This window comes from Herpailurus yagouaroundi, unplaced genomic scaffold (genome assembly GCF_014898765.1).
Source record: "Herpailurus yagouaroundi ecotype Mexico unplaced genomic scaffold, PumYag 140, whole genome shotgun sequence".
NCBI classification, from domain to species: domain Eukaryota; kingdom Metazoa; phylum Chordata; class Mammalia; order Carnivora; family Felidae; genus Herpailurus; species Herpailurus yagouaroundi.
Window position 1 is genome coordinate 40058003 of NW_024412395.1, and position 13253 is coordinate 40071255.

Genomic DNA, 13253 nt, shown 5'->3' on the forward strand with positions numbered 1-13253 from the left:
CAAATCTGTTCAGGACATGCAAAAAACATGAGAGAAGGCACAGACAGTGGTGTTCCTATTCATGGGCCAGACTAAACTGGAGGCATGGTGAGCAAAGAAAGCATTTGGCTTAGTTGACAAGGGCAGAGACAACAACAACCTGACTGGGGCAAAACCAACCAACCAGAGAGGAGGGAGAAGCCTGACATCTCTGAACAGCAGTGGATGTGGTGAAGGTGGAGTTTCAGGATGACTAACGGGGCAAAAGTTGGAGGATAGCAGAGAGCAGAGGGCCTGGAGTCAGGCTGGCCAGCCAGGGTGATGGGGCAGTGATCTGGGGGTGTGACGCTGGGGATCTGGGGCTGGGTGGAGGGATGGATTAGAAAGACCTTTACAGGAAACAGGAAGTGAGACTTGATGCTCATCTACTCAGCATACACATTGTGAATTATGAAAGCCTTAACTGAAGGCTCTTGTTCATGCACGTATTTTGGTTTTAAGGAACAGAAATGCACTCAAGTTAAATTGAGTAATTAAAAATTTGTACACAAGCATAGGGGCTCAGGAAAAGCTAAAGAAACAAAAAGAGGCCTCAGGGAGATGGTAACTGGAAAGTTTTCTCTAACATAAATGGCTCTAGTAAAATGTCCATGTGTTTCATTTTAGTGCCCTACCAATAACAGACTTAATTTTTCTCCAAGCTTCTGTATCTCCATCTCTCACTTCTCCCCATGTCCCTCACCCTTAAAATTATATTTTGTAGTCTCTATAGTGTAGTGGGGATACTATTTGCAAAAACACTAAACTGATATGTTTTATTTCCCCTCTTAAATCATGTTCATTGTAGCTCTCCACCTCTGAGGCTCAGCCATGAAATCTTTTGTCCTGTGAGAAAATAGTCGTTCTGAAACCGGGGCTTGGGTGAGGAAGATTTTCTAAACGCCTTCAGAATTTCAGGAGTTAACCTGTTTGGGTCAGATCATAGAACTCCTTGCAGGGCATGGAGATACCTTTTCCATCTAACCTAGCCATGTCCCAAGGCTTGACTAGAAATGGTGGAAGGATGATCCGATGCAGGTGAAATGATGGAAAACCCCACTCTTTCTGGCCTGAAGGACCTTGGGAGAAAGGAGAGAGGTAGAGGTGGAGGAAAGGAGATACCAGACACTTACTTTGTTCTCCTCTTATCTCAGCCTCAAGGCCAAACTTGAAGGACAGTGGGTAGCTTTAGGAACATCTAGGTAACTTGGAGTCTTCAATGCCATGAGAGTTCTGTTGTACCCCTACCTGGGACTCCAGAAGGCAACCACTTTCCACGTCACCTCTGGGACAGCTTCCTCAAAGTAATCCTGGTGGTGTCGTGTGGTGGAAGAGACAGGCTTATCTGATGCTTTAGTGTTTCTTGTTTGGTTTTGGTGCTCCAGTGGTGTGGATTCAACACAGAGGAAACTGAGAGTTTGGGGAGCTCTATTTCTGAGCAAGAGTGTTTGATGTTGTGGCAGATGAATGGGAGTCACAGGACTTTCAAATCAGCAGGAACAGAGTGAGGCCACATGAGATGGAGGGCCACCAGCCACAGTCCAAGATGCAAGAGATCAGATCACAGGTAATACCACCTACCAATGGCAGTGGTGCATGCCAGCAGTTCCAGCTGTGACTGAATATTCAGGATCATGGCTGTGGGGAGGAAAAGAGACACAGGATATCATATGGCTTTTAGGGCTCTTTCCTTCAAAGCCCTGAAGTCACTTAATCCCTATTTGCCCCATAGACCCACATGCCATATTGAAATAGAGAGGGGAAAGAAATAAAATTCTAAAATACTGGGTAATACCTAAAGATATGTCAAAATTATTACTTCAAGCCAAGAAATGGTCTAAGATGTTTTGTTTTATTTTGCTCTGTTCCTTTTGTTGCCCAGTCAACGGGGCTCATGAAGAAGATTAAAGGAGTTACAAATCAAATGAGGAAGCTACACTTTCTCTACACTGTGGAATTATAGTTTAAATAAATTTATAACCCTACCACGAGGCTGTCTGCTTGCTCATAGTTTCCACTTGAATATGGTCCATCGTGACTTTCCGGCCAACTTCCCAATTGCTCTCTAAATCATTATCTACAATTTCATTTCTCACTAAGTGTCTAATTTGCCCACTATTTGTTAGCTTAAGGACTCGCCAGTCTTCTTTGACCAGATCGTCTTTTTGAGCCAGGTTGTGCATTGAGATTTGACCTCTGAGTCAGGCAATAGGAGACAGAACCGTATGAAGGGGAAGTTCTAGGAAAACATCTGAGGTAGATAAAGTAATAGCATAGTCAATTCTTTAGTATTTCACCTATGCTTCAAGTCATGACCAAAGGAAAACTTGGAAAACTGCCCTATAAAGGCATAAAAATGTTCTATCTCAACAAAATGTTCCTACCTCTGTATCTCACCAGTAGACTTTCATAATTGTGATTGAGTTTCTCCCCTACCAGAAATAAGCTTAGGGTGTCCTGTGAATTTCACCTCCTTCTCCCATATGGGGAACCAGGGATCAGTCAATTCTTTTTTGCAGAATTTTATTTATATAGTCCAGTTACTCAGCTATTACAGTTAATAACATTTTGCCATTGTATAAGTAGAATATGATTTTTCAAGGAATTCAAATGTATTGAAACAGATAAATTAAGTCATTTATCCCATGCTCAAACACACTATTCTTATTTGAAGATTCTGAAGATAATTTAGTATTTTGCAGTCTCTCTGGGTTGTAATTATGAAAATCAGTTATCATTGTTCTTTATATGTGCATCTGAGTTTGGGTTAACAGTCCAAGTCAATTTATAATTCTGTCTCATGTTGCATTTATTCCAAATTTCCTTCCATCCAAAAGCAACTTTGCACTGCCCTGTGGTGTATTTCCTCTCTCATGAACACCTTTGTCAGAAACTCCACATGTTCACACAGCAGGGATGTTAAGTCTCATCTAAGGAGAAGCAATCATGAAGCCCACTCCAGGTGATCCACACTTCGGCATGAGCCCGGGGCTGATGAGCTAACAGGAAAGCTACACCTGAGGGGTGTTTGGATACATAGGTGGTGGCTGGTTTACTCATTTGCCTAATATCAGCATAAGTTTAAACCTGCCCTTTTCTCAGATTCGTATGTCTGTAGCAAGAGCAACTTGACATAGATAGTGTGGATAGGAGGATTTCGTGGCTGACATCGCTTGTAAACCTGGGTATTACTGCCTACCCAAAGGCGTGAGACCAATACAAATGGGAAGACACAGAAAGTCTGTTTCATGTTTTCTAATTCAGTGCCACTCCTTAGTGTCATATGTGAAAATAACATCACTTCAACATCAGCTGTAACTGTTGAAAATGAGGAAAGAGGGGCGCCTGGGTGGCGCAGTCGGTTAAGCGTCCGACTTCAGCCAGGTCACGATCTCGCGGTCCGTGAGTTCGAGCCCCGCATCAGGCTCTGGGCTGATGGCTCAGAGCCTGGAGCCTGTTTCCGATTCTGTGTCTCCATCTCTCTCTGCCCCTCCCCCGTTCATGCTCTGTCTCTCTCTGTCCCAAAAATAAATAAAAAAACGTTGAAAAAAAAAATTAAAAAAAAAAAAAGAAAGAAAATGAGGAAAGATAGAGCCAAATTATAAATGAATGTACCTCCAATTATACCTGCAGGTAGGGAACAGCTTATCACCCTTATCCCATGCCCCGGTGGCTTATCCATTAATGTATTTTTATTGAACAAGCATTCAGTAAACATTTACCAGATTCCAGGCTTTTTGTAAATTGCCGAGGCCCAAATCTCCTCAGCCAGCTTTCCTCCAACCTCAGCCCTGGCATATTAGGGTATTTGCTCGTTTTGTGGGATTTTCACTCCTGGATCAGCTCAAAATCTGAAGAGAAGAGGTATGGGGGGTGAACAGTCCTGAGCAGCATTTGGTCAAGGGTAGGTGAAAGGGTGAGGGCCTGTGAGAATCCATAGCCAGCTGTTCAACCAGAGATGGGGGGGCTTCTGCCTCCTGCCAAGCACCTAATTGAGAAGGGACACTAAGTATTACAGGGCACTAAATAAGAAAGAACACAGGTTTTTGCAAGAACTGTTCTCAGAGATTGTACTCATTTGGCAGGAATGCTTGGACAAGTGGGGTGGGCAGTGTCAGGGGCAGGGGCAGTGTGGGACCACCCACTGGGTAGGCTTTGGAGACAGAGAATGTTAAAAGAGTGTTTTTGTGCCTCTAGTTGTCCACATGGGTGAGGTCCTGACCAGAGCTGAGCTGCTCAGGAATGTAACTGAGGCACTGAGGACACCCCCACATGTCTTCCCTCTCTGTTTACCTGATATAGCATGTAGTCTGTACTCTAAGTCAAGAAAGTACTTAAAGAATATTGGTTTAGGGGCGCCTGGGTGGCTCAGTCAGGTAAGTGTCTGACTTAGGCTCAGGTCATGATCTCATGGTTTGTGAGTTTGAGCCCCACATCAGGCTCTCTGCTGTCAGCACAGAGTCTGCTTCAGATCTGTCTCCCTCTAGCTCTCTGCCCCTCTCCCACTTGCACACTCTTTCTCCCAAAAACAAATAGATATTTAAAAAAGAATATTGGTTTAAAGGGGTGCCAATTATTAGCTATCCAAATTCCTGATTCCATGTTTAACCATATTCTTCTAGTCTCTCCAGGACCTGAACCACTTGAGTGGCTTGAAAAGGACATCGGAAAGCTGCATGAGGACCTGAGGGGTGTTGGGAAATAGAGGTGAGCCCCCACCCAATTTCAACCCCTGCCCATCTCCCAGCTAAGCAGAGCAGACTCTTTACAGACATGATGTGTGTGAATGTGACCTCTGCCATCCGTTTTCCACTGAAGCCCCTCCCCTCCTTCAGGTGTCAGTGCTGGTGGAGTGAGCCCTGACAATTTAGGTCTCCCCGGTGTGGCTCCAGACATTCTGCTTGCCCACCCCCATCACAACTTAATTGTTTCGTGTTGGATCCCCTTAGGGCTTCATTAGTGACTTTTACCGGAGTATCATATTCTACAATAATGGGGGATTATGGCTCAATGTCCAGCTTCTTCCTCAGAGGGAGACAAAGAGGTGAAAAGGAAAGCATGAGAGATAGTTTATTTCAAAGGAATATATCTGGCATGGTAGGCTATGGGACAGGTGGAGAGTGATTTACGGGCTTGTGCCACCTGACAGTGCACCCTGCAAATCACAGTTCCTGGGGGATAATAACTTCCCCATTCATGCCGCGGCCCTGCTCTCTTCTTTTAGTCTCATGAGTTAAGTTCTGTGTTGTTCTCAGGTGCAGTGCAAACCAGAGGACAACAGGTCTTGTGTCCTTTCCCCCATTTTCCTTTTTAAATTTCTTCATCTGTTTGTGGCCCAGTGTTTCTTAGTAGCAGAGAATGGTTTTTCGGGCTCTGTTCGTTTTCAGGTGAGATACAGTAGTGAGTTTTTCCCCTACTGTGAACGACAGGTGTATGGAAATCGTAGTTGGAGAGAACCGGAGGCAGCGATCAGAGGCTCATATACCCTGCAGGAAGCAGGAGCAGCGAGCCCTTGGACCGACTCATGTCTTCGGGATCTAAAGCCATTTCAAAAATCAGTCTGTACGAGAATAGTCATCAGCTTTCATTTAGAATTCTAAAATGAGCTGGGAACTATTACCTGGAGGGAAGAAGTTTGTAAATGTTTTCCATTAGTTTCTTCTGATTATATGTTAGAATTCAAATGTATTTGTTTAAGGCCTAAATCCTATGGAAAGTGTTCACTTGCAAGAGACTCTTATGTGCAAAATGGCTCTTATGTGCTATTATTTATTCAGACCAACAACTTGAGACAAGCGTGCCCTTGGTTTCAGGTTCTTCCCTAACAGCAGTGACTTATTATTTTTTATTTCTAATAGTCAATATCTTCGATTTCCTCAATTTCCTTTTTCTCTTTTCTTCCTGATTGGAGAAGTGAAAATATTAAGAATGATAGGCAATAATGGAGAGTAGGGGGCTTTAGGCTTTGTTCCTGACAAAGAAATTTAGCGAAGAGATTTAGCTGGGAAGATTCATGAGGAATAAACACCTTTGTGGACTGAGGCTTTTTCCGTGAGCATATTCTGACATAGAGCATCTCCTGCAGACAGAAAACTTATTATTTTCTCTAGTCTGCATTTTGAAGAACTGCGTGAACTGTTAGCAACTATTTGCTAAAAGCCTAGAGGTAGAGACTCGAAAGTGAAGATTAGGAGGTGAACAATTTGGTTCCAATTTGTTTACATGGATTACTTGGCTAAGTTGGGTTTTCTTTTTTTTTTTTCCTTCCTTCATGCTACTTTATCCTGTCCTTGCTTTCCAATAAGGTAACAGATGAAAAGTGCATTGGCTCTAACTAAAATTCCAGTCTCTGAAAGAGATCTTAGAATAAGAAGGATCTGGCATTTGCTGAGTGAACAAAGAGGACAAAAATTCTATTCGTCAAGAAATTTTGTTTTAAATGAGTTTGTATTTGCTGCCATCAAATATAAAGATGAAATTTGAATAAGTGTGGCCATCAGAGCAGCTATTACAGGTGGTGAGCTATTAAAATTTATTGTGGGAACTCCCAGGAATATATGTATAGAATATCCTTCATTTGATCGCAACCTAACTTGGTTAACTAATTTTTTTCTATGGAATTTATAAACCAAAGATGATTTTGTGTACTTCATATTTAAATCAACTTTAATGATCAGTGAGATTCCTCTGTCAGATGCTGGAAAGGAAGGAGCTTGGGGACAGAATCCAACTGGGCTGTGCTGAGGGCATATTGAAGAATATGAACTGAATGTGAACTATTAGAGGGAATAAGTAAAATGAAATAACAAATTTTACTTGGAAAGAAAACAATGATTACTACTTTCTACCAAGCCCAGTGTTATTCAATACAACATTTCATTGAGTCTTCACAAAACCCAGCCACTATGATACTATTATTCCCATTTCATGGGAGTGAAATGTAGGTACATTGAAATGTAGGTATGTTGCCCAGAGGTCCTGGCATACACATCCTCTAACAAGAAATCATGCATTCTTTTTCCTAATCCACAAGGCCTTCTATGTAAATGTCCTATGTGAATATCCCTGCAGTGGATAATTCATCTTCTAGCTACCAAAATATAGCGATTGGGTTAAGGTTGCCAGTTTTAGCAAATACAAATATAGGACATCCTGAACATGTCCTAAATATTCTATGGGAAAATTTTTTTCCATTAAAATTATTTTAAGTGTGGTAACACACATGTAACACAAAATTTACCATACTGAAAATTATTTGTTGTTTATTTGAAATTCAGATTTAACTAATGTGCTATATTTTATCTGGTGACTCTATATGGGGGATCATGAGCATTTACTGAGCGGGAAAAGACTGAAGGAAAAAGCAGGCAAGAAACTGGAACCCAACAATGAGCCTAGAGTCCAATGAACAGCAATGAATCTTCGTAAGGAAAAAAAAGGTGCACCTTACTTACCCCATTTGCACATGCAGCTGTTGGAAAAAGTATGAAGATGGAGACCCCAGAATGTGGGTAAACTTGGAAAAAGTGTACTTGTGGTAAACATCCAATAAACAGTGACAGAATTAAGGTCTGCTATTATCTAGAATGGACTCAGTTTATTACCTAGAATAAGATATACCGTTATATCCCTAATGGCTAATGCTCTGGATACCGACAGCAGTCACTCGTTATATAGGTATGGCACTACTAAGTTAAGAGCACAAACTTTGGAGTGATATTAGCTGCCATGTATTATCTCTGTCACTTTGATTGTGTTACATGATATCTTTGGGCTTCAGTGTCTTTATTTGTGTAATAGAGTTGATATTACTCTAAGAGTTATTTTTACTCCATAAATGGCAGACATGGCTTTTCTTCATCATCATCATCATCATCATCATCATCATCATCATCATCTAGAATGGGAATTGGTAAACATTTTCTGTAAAGCCTCAGATGGTAAATACTTTAGGTTTGATGGGTCATAATGTCTCTGTTACAGTTACTCAACTCTGCCCATTGTAGTGAGAAAGCAGCCACAAACAATACACACAAGAATGGCTATGGCTCTGTTCCAATGAAACTTCATTTACAAAAATAAGCATTGGGTCAGATTTGGCCTGTGGGTTATAGTATACCAATTCCTGATTTAAAGCGGGGATCCTCAGTCTCCCAAATCTCATTATCATGGGGAAGGAAGGAAAGAGGTGCTTTGGAAACTGGTGGATAAGTGTGAATTTATCTCTGACAGGGCATCAGTTGTGTGTGGTGAATGGCAACTGCACTCTCTCTCTCTGTCTCTCTCTCTCCACACACACACACACACACACACACACACGTGTGTATATAAATAATGTGTATATGTATATACATATATATGATCTTATTTTTTAGAGCAGTTTTAGATTCACAGCAAAATTGAAGGGAAGGTACAGAGATTTCCCACATTTTCCATGTACCCACATATGCATAACCTCCTTACCAACATCTCCCATCAGAGTGGCACATGTGTTATAATGATTAACTACCGACTCATAATATCATAACCCAAAATTCATAGTTTACATTAGGGTTCACTCTTAGATTTGTACATTCTTTGAGCTCGAACAAGCATGTATCCATCATTGGACATGTATCCATCATTATGGATACCATACAGAGTATTTTCACTACCCTAGAAAGTCTCTGTGCTCTGCATATTCATCTTGCTTCCCAACCCTCAACCCCTGGAAACTACCGATCTTTTCCTCTTGCTATAGTTTTGCCTTTTTCAGAATGTCATGTAGTTGGAATCACATAGTATATACAGACTTTTCAGATTGGCTTCTTTAGCTTTGTAATATATATTTAATGTTTCTCTATGTCTTTTCATGGCCTGAAAGCTCGGTTATTTTTAGTACTAAATAATAAGCCACTGTTTGGATGTACCACAATTAATTTATCCATTCACCCACTGAGGGACCTTTTGATTGCTTCCAAGTTTCAGCAATTATGAATAAAGCTGCTATAAACATCTGTTCGCAGGTTCTTGTGTGTATGTAAGTTTTCAGCTCCTTTGGGTAAACATGAAGGAGCATGATTGCCAGATCAGTAAGAGTATGTTTAGTTTTTCGAGGAACTGCCAAACTGTCTTCCCTGTGGCTGTACCATTTTGCATTCCCACCAGCAATGAATGAGAATTCCTGTTGCTCCACATCCTTACCAGCATTTGGTGTTGTCAGTGTTCTGGATTTTGGCCACTCTAAAAGGGTCTAGTGGTATCTTATTGTTGCTGTTGTTTTAATGTTTATTTATTTATTAATCCATTTATTTTTGAGAGAGAGATTGGGCAGGGGAGGGGCAGAGAGAGATGAGGGGAGAGAGGATCTGAAGCGGGCTCTCTGCTTATGGCAGAGAAGCTCAAACTCACAAACCACGAGATCATGACCTGAGCCTAAGCCGGACACTAACCAACTGAGCCACCCAGTTGCCCCTCGTTGTTGTTTTTAATTTGCATTTCTCTGATCACATATGGGTGTGAAACATCTTATCAGATGACATATGCTTTTGTTATTTGTATATCTTCTTTGGTGAGGTGTCTGTTAAGGTTTTTGGCCCATTTCTTAATAGAGCTGTTTTGTTATTGTTGAATTTTAAGGTTCTTTCATATTTTGAATAACAGTCCTTTATCAGATATGTCTTTTGCAAGTTATTTATTCCCAGTACACCTTCCTTTTGAGAATTCCTGACCTAGAGGAATAAGGAAGAAACATGTAAGCTCTTTGTCAAAACCCTGAAGGAAAAAGTTGAATTTTATGCACTTTTGTAACAATATCTAACATGTACTGGATGCTTATTGTGTGCTGGCAACTGTGATAGGAATTTTATGTACATTATCTGATTTAGTACAGCTCAAACTCTAAAAAGAACAAGTAGTATGACTATCCCTACTTTGAACATGGGGAAACTGATATTTGGAAAGATTCGCATGATCACACAGTTAGCCAGAGTTTAATTCATGCAGTCTGACCCCAGTGTCTGGATGCTTGACTCCCATTCCATATTACTAGCACCTTGTACTGGGCCTGGTTCAGTACTGTTCCATGATTATTTGTAGAAGGGAATGAATTAATATAGGAAGCTATAGCTCACAGTTCTTCCAGGGAATTTTAAGCATTTTACCCACAAGTTGTTGAACTCATTACCATTACTTTTGAAGGCTGAAGGATTTACCTTCTATAAGTCAAATGTGGAGAGCTGGGCATAGACAGATGAAGGTCTTTTTAACTGGAGGTAGAAATAAATAGTGAAGAAAATAATAGAGTATTATTCCAAAGAAGGTGTTTCGTTTACTAGGTTTGATGAGACAGTGTATCTGCTGTAAGCATTTGCACAATTTCACTCTGACTTACAGCAAAATATTAGTAGCTGTGTTGAGTAAAGATCTGTATATGCAGAAAAGCAACAGAAAGGAAAAATGCAGGTTTGCAAGTCCTAGTTTACTTTCTCATGGTTTTGTTTATTTTTTTGTTTTCTTAAAGAAGAAAATTCTTATAAAGTATGGGAAGGAAACTAAATATTGTATTTCTCTGTGTGCTTTGGAGAGTCGTGGACTTTGCATATTGAAGGTCATTTCTCCCTGGTAACATGAGATTGTGCTGAAATTGCTGTATTGGGACATGCAGAAATGTGAGGCAATCAAAAATGTGCAAACCATCCCAAACCCAGTGACTTGTAGGAGTCTAGTGTGTGCTTAGGGGAGCTTTAGGGGTTAGGCTTTGTAGCTTTATAACAGCCTTCTCCAGAAACATCACCACTGGTATTTTAGTTGACTCCTCTCATCCCCATAAGCAGTCAGTGAATTTCACATTACATTGGGTTAAGAACTTTTTCCATTAAAAATTATTTTAATTGTTATAAAATACATGAAACATAAAATTTACCAGTTAATACTTTTTAAGTGTACAGTTCAGTGGCATTAAGAACATTCACAATGTTATACAACTATTACCACCATCCATCTCTGGAACTTTTATGGTCTTGCAAAATTGAAACTGTACTTATTAAACAACTCCCCATTCCTAACACCCCTCAACCCCTAGCAACCCCCATTCTACTTTCTGTTTCTATATGTGTGCTATTCTAGGTACCTTATGTAAGTGGCATTATATAGTAGTTTTCCTTTTGTGTCTGGCTTTATTTAACCTCATGTCCTCAAGGTTCATCCATATCATACCATGTATCAGAATTTCATTCCTTTTTAAGGCTGAATAATAGTCCATTATACATATATAGCACATTTTGCTTATCCATTTATCTGTCAAGGTACATTTAGGTGGCTTCTGTCTTTTGGCTATTGTGAATAATGCTACTGTGAACATGGGTTGGGGTAATGATTCCTCTCTTTTTATTTTTTTGTTTTAGAGAGAGAGAGAGTGAGTGTGAGTCGGGGAGAGGGGAAGAGAGAGAGAGAGAGAGAGAGAGAGAGAGAGAGAGAGAGAGAGAGTCTTAAGCAGATTCCACACTCAGCATGGAGACCAATGTGGATCTCAATTCCATGAATCTGGGATCATGACCTGAGCAAAATCAAGAGTTGGACGCTCAACCAACTAAGCCACCCAGGCACCCCAAGACTACTGATTTCTTAACGTTTTTTTTTTCATTTGAGTACAATTGACAATGATACATTAGTTTCAGGTGTACAATATAGTGATTCAGCTTTTCTATATGTTATGCTCACCACAAGTATAGCTACCATCTGTCACCGTGCAATACTATTACAATACCATTGACTATATTCCATATGCTGTGGCTTTTATTCCCACGACTTATTCATTCTATAACTGGAAGCCTGTATCTCCCACTCCCCTTCACCCATTTTCCCACCCCACCTTCCCTCTGGCAACCATCATGGACTAATAACTTTTACACAACACTGTGCTAAGCTCTATAGAGAGGAAGCACAGAAGTAGCTCTCTAGGAGTTTCTATTTTAAAGTAACATCAGGGTGCCTTGATGGCTCAGTTGGTTGAGCATCTGACTCTTGATTTCAGATTGGGTCATGATCTCATGGTTCATGGGATTGAGGCCCACATCAGGCTTCATGCTGACAGTGAAGAGACTGCTTAGGATTCTCTCTCTCTCCCTCTCTCTCTGCTCCTACCCTACTTACATGTGCATTCTGTGTGTGTGTGTGTGTGTGTGTTAAAAATTTTTAAAAATTTAAAAATTTAAAAAAAAGAATTGCTTTAAAAAATGAAATAAGATAAAGTAAGATCACATTTATCCAGAAAATGTAAAACCCAACTCTTAATTCCTTTATTTGACATTTATTGAGAGCTTACTATGCACTTTTGTGTGCTAAAGAATTTAGCATGGTCCAAAGAGAAGTTCTGGCCTCTGCCTCTGACTTCCGGGAGGCAATATCTGAGCCTTTGGAAAGTTATGCCTAATAAGAGTATCTTTGTTTGCTTGAGGCCTTTGGGTCATACTGGATTTAACAATCTATTCAGTCTAACAGTGTATTTATACTGGGGGCCACCTACATTCATATGAGTTTTAGGATGGGGCTGGCTAGGCTAGTAAGGTCAACAGTGTGGCTTAATGTCAAGAAGTGAGGGCAATCCTGGGGACTTTATACTCTAATTTTATACTTGTCCTAACTTCTTATACCTAGGTGTTGTGTTAGGCATTGAGTGTGTGCTACTAAATACAACACAATTTCCTCAAAGCAAGGGAAGGGAGACAGCATATTTCCAAGTGCTGAGAACAGAGTGTTGGAAGTACTGAGGCATGAAATAGCATGGTGCATTTCAGAAATGGCAAGGAGTTTGGCACAGCTGGTCTTATTTTGCTTTCATATTTTTCTGTCTCAGTGAATGACATATTCATCCACCCAGCTAGTCATACCAGAAACCTAGAAGTCATCCTTGACTTCCCTTTCATTATTTTAACTTCATGAAATATACCATTAATTTTACTTTCTATACCTCTCAAATATCTATTCCCCATCTCCTCCACCATTACTACCACCACCACCCTGGTTTATGATATCGTCAGGCTCCACCTGGACTGCTGCAGTAGCCATCTAACTAGGGTGCAAAACCCACCTCATCTCTGACTATCCATTCTCCACACTGTAGCCAGAGTGATCTTCTGAAAGTACATATTTGGTGATGATGTTACTCATTCCTCCCCCACAAACTTTTAATATCTTTTATAGTTTCCCATTGTCATTAGGGAAAGACAAAATCTTTGGTCTGGTTTCAAGGTTGT

General features: G+C 40.5%; 1 long non-coding RNA gene across 2 annotated transcripts in view; it reads right to left on the bottom strand.

Moving 5' to 3' along the window:
• Positions 1–13253, bottom strand: part of LOC121030597 (uncharacterized) — a 55919-nt gene that overhangs the window by 27940 nt on the left and 14726 nt on the right. Inside the window, exon 2 of one of the 2 annotated variants that reach the window (XR_005790312.1) lies at positions 1267–1656. This is a non-coding gene — a long non-coding RNA (uncharacterized LOC121030597). Of the gene's footprint in view, positions 1–1151; positions 1657–13253 lie in introns of both variants that reach the window. The other variant, XR_005790311.1, reaches the window with a different exon arrangement.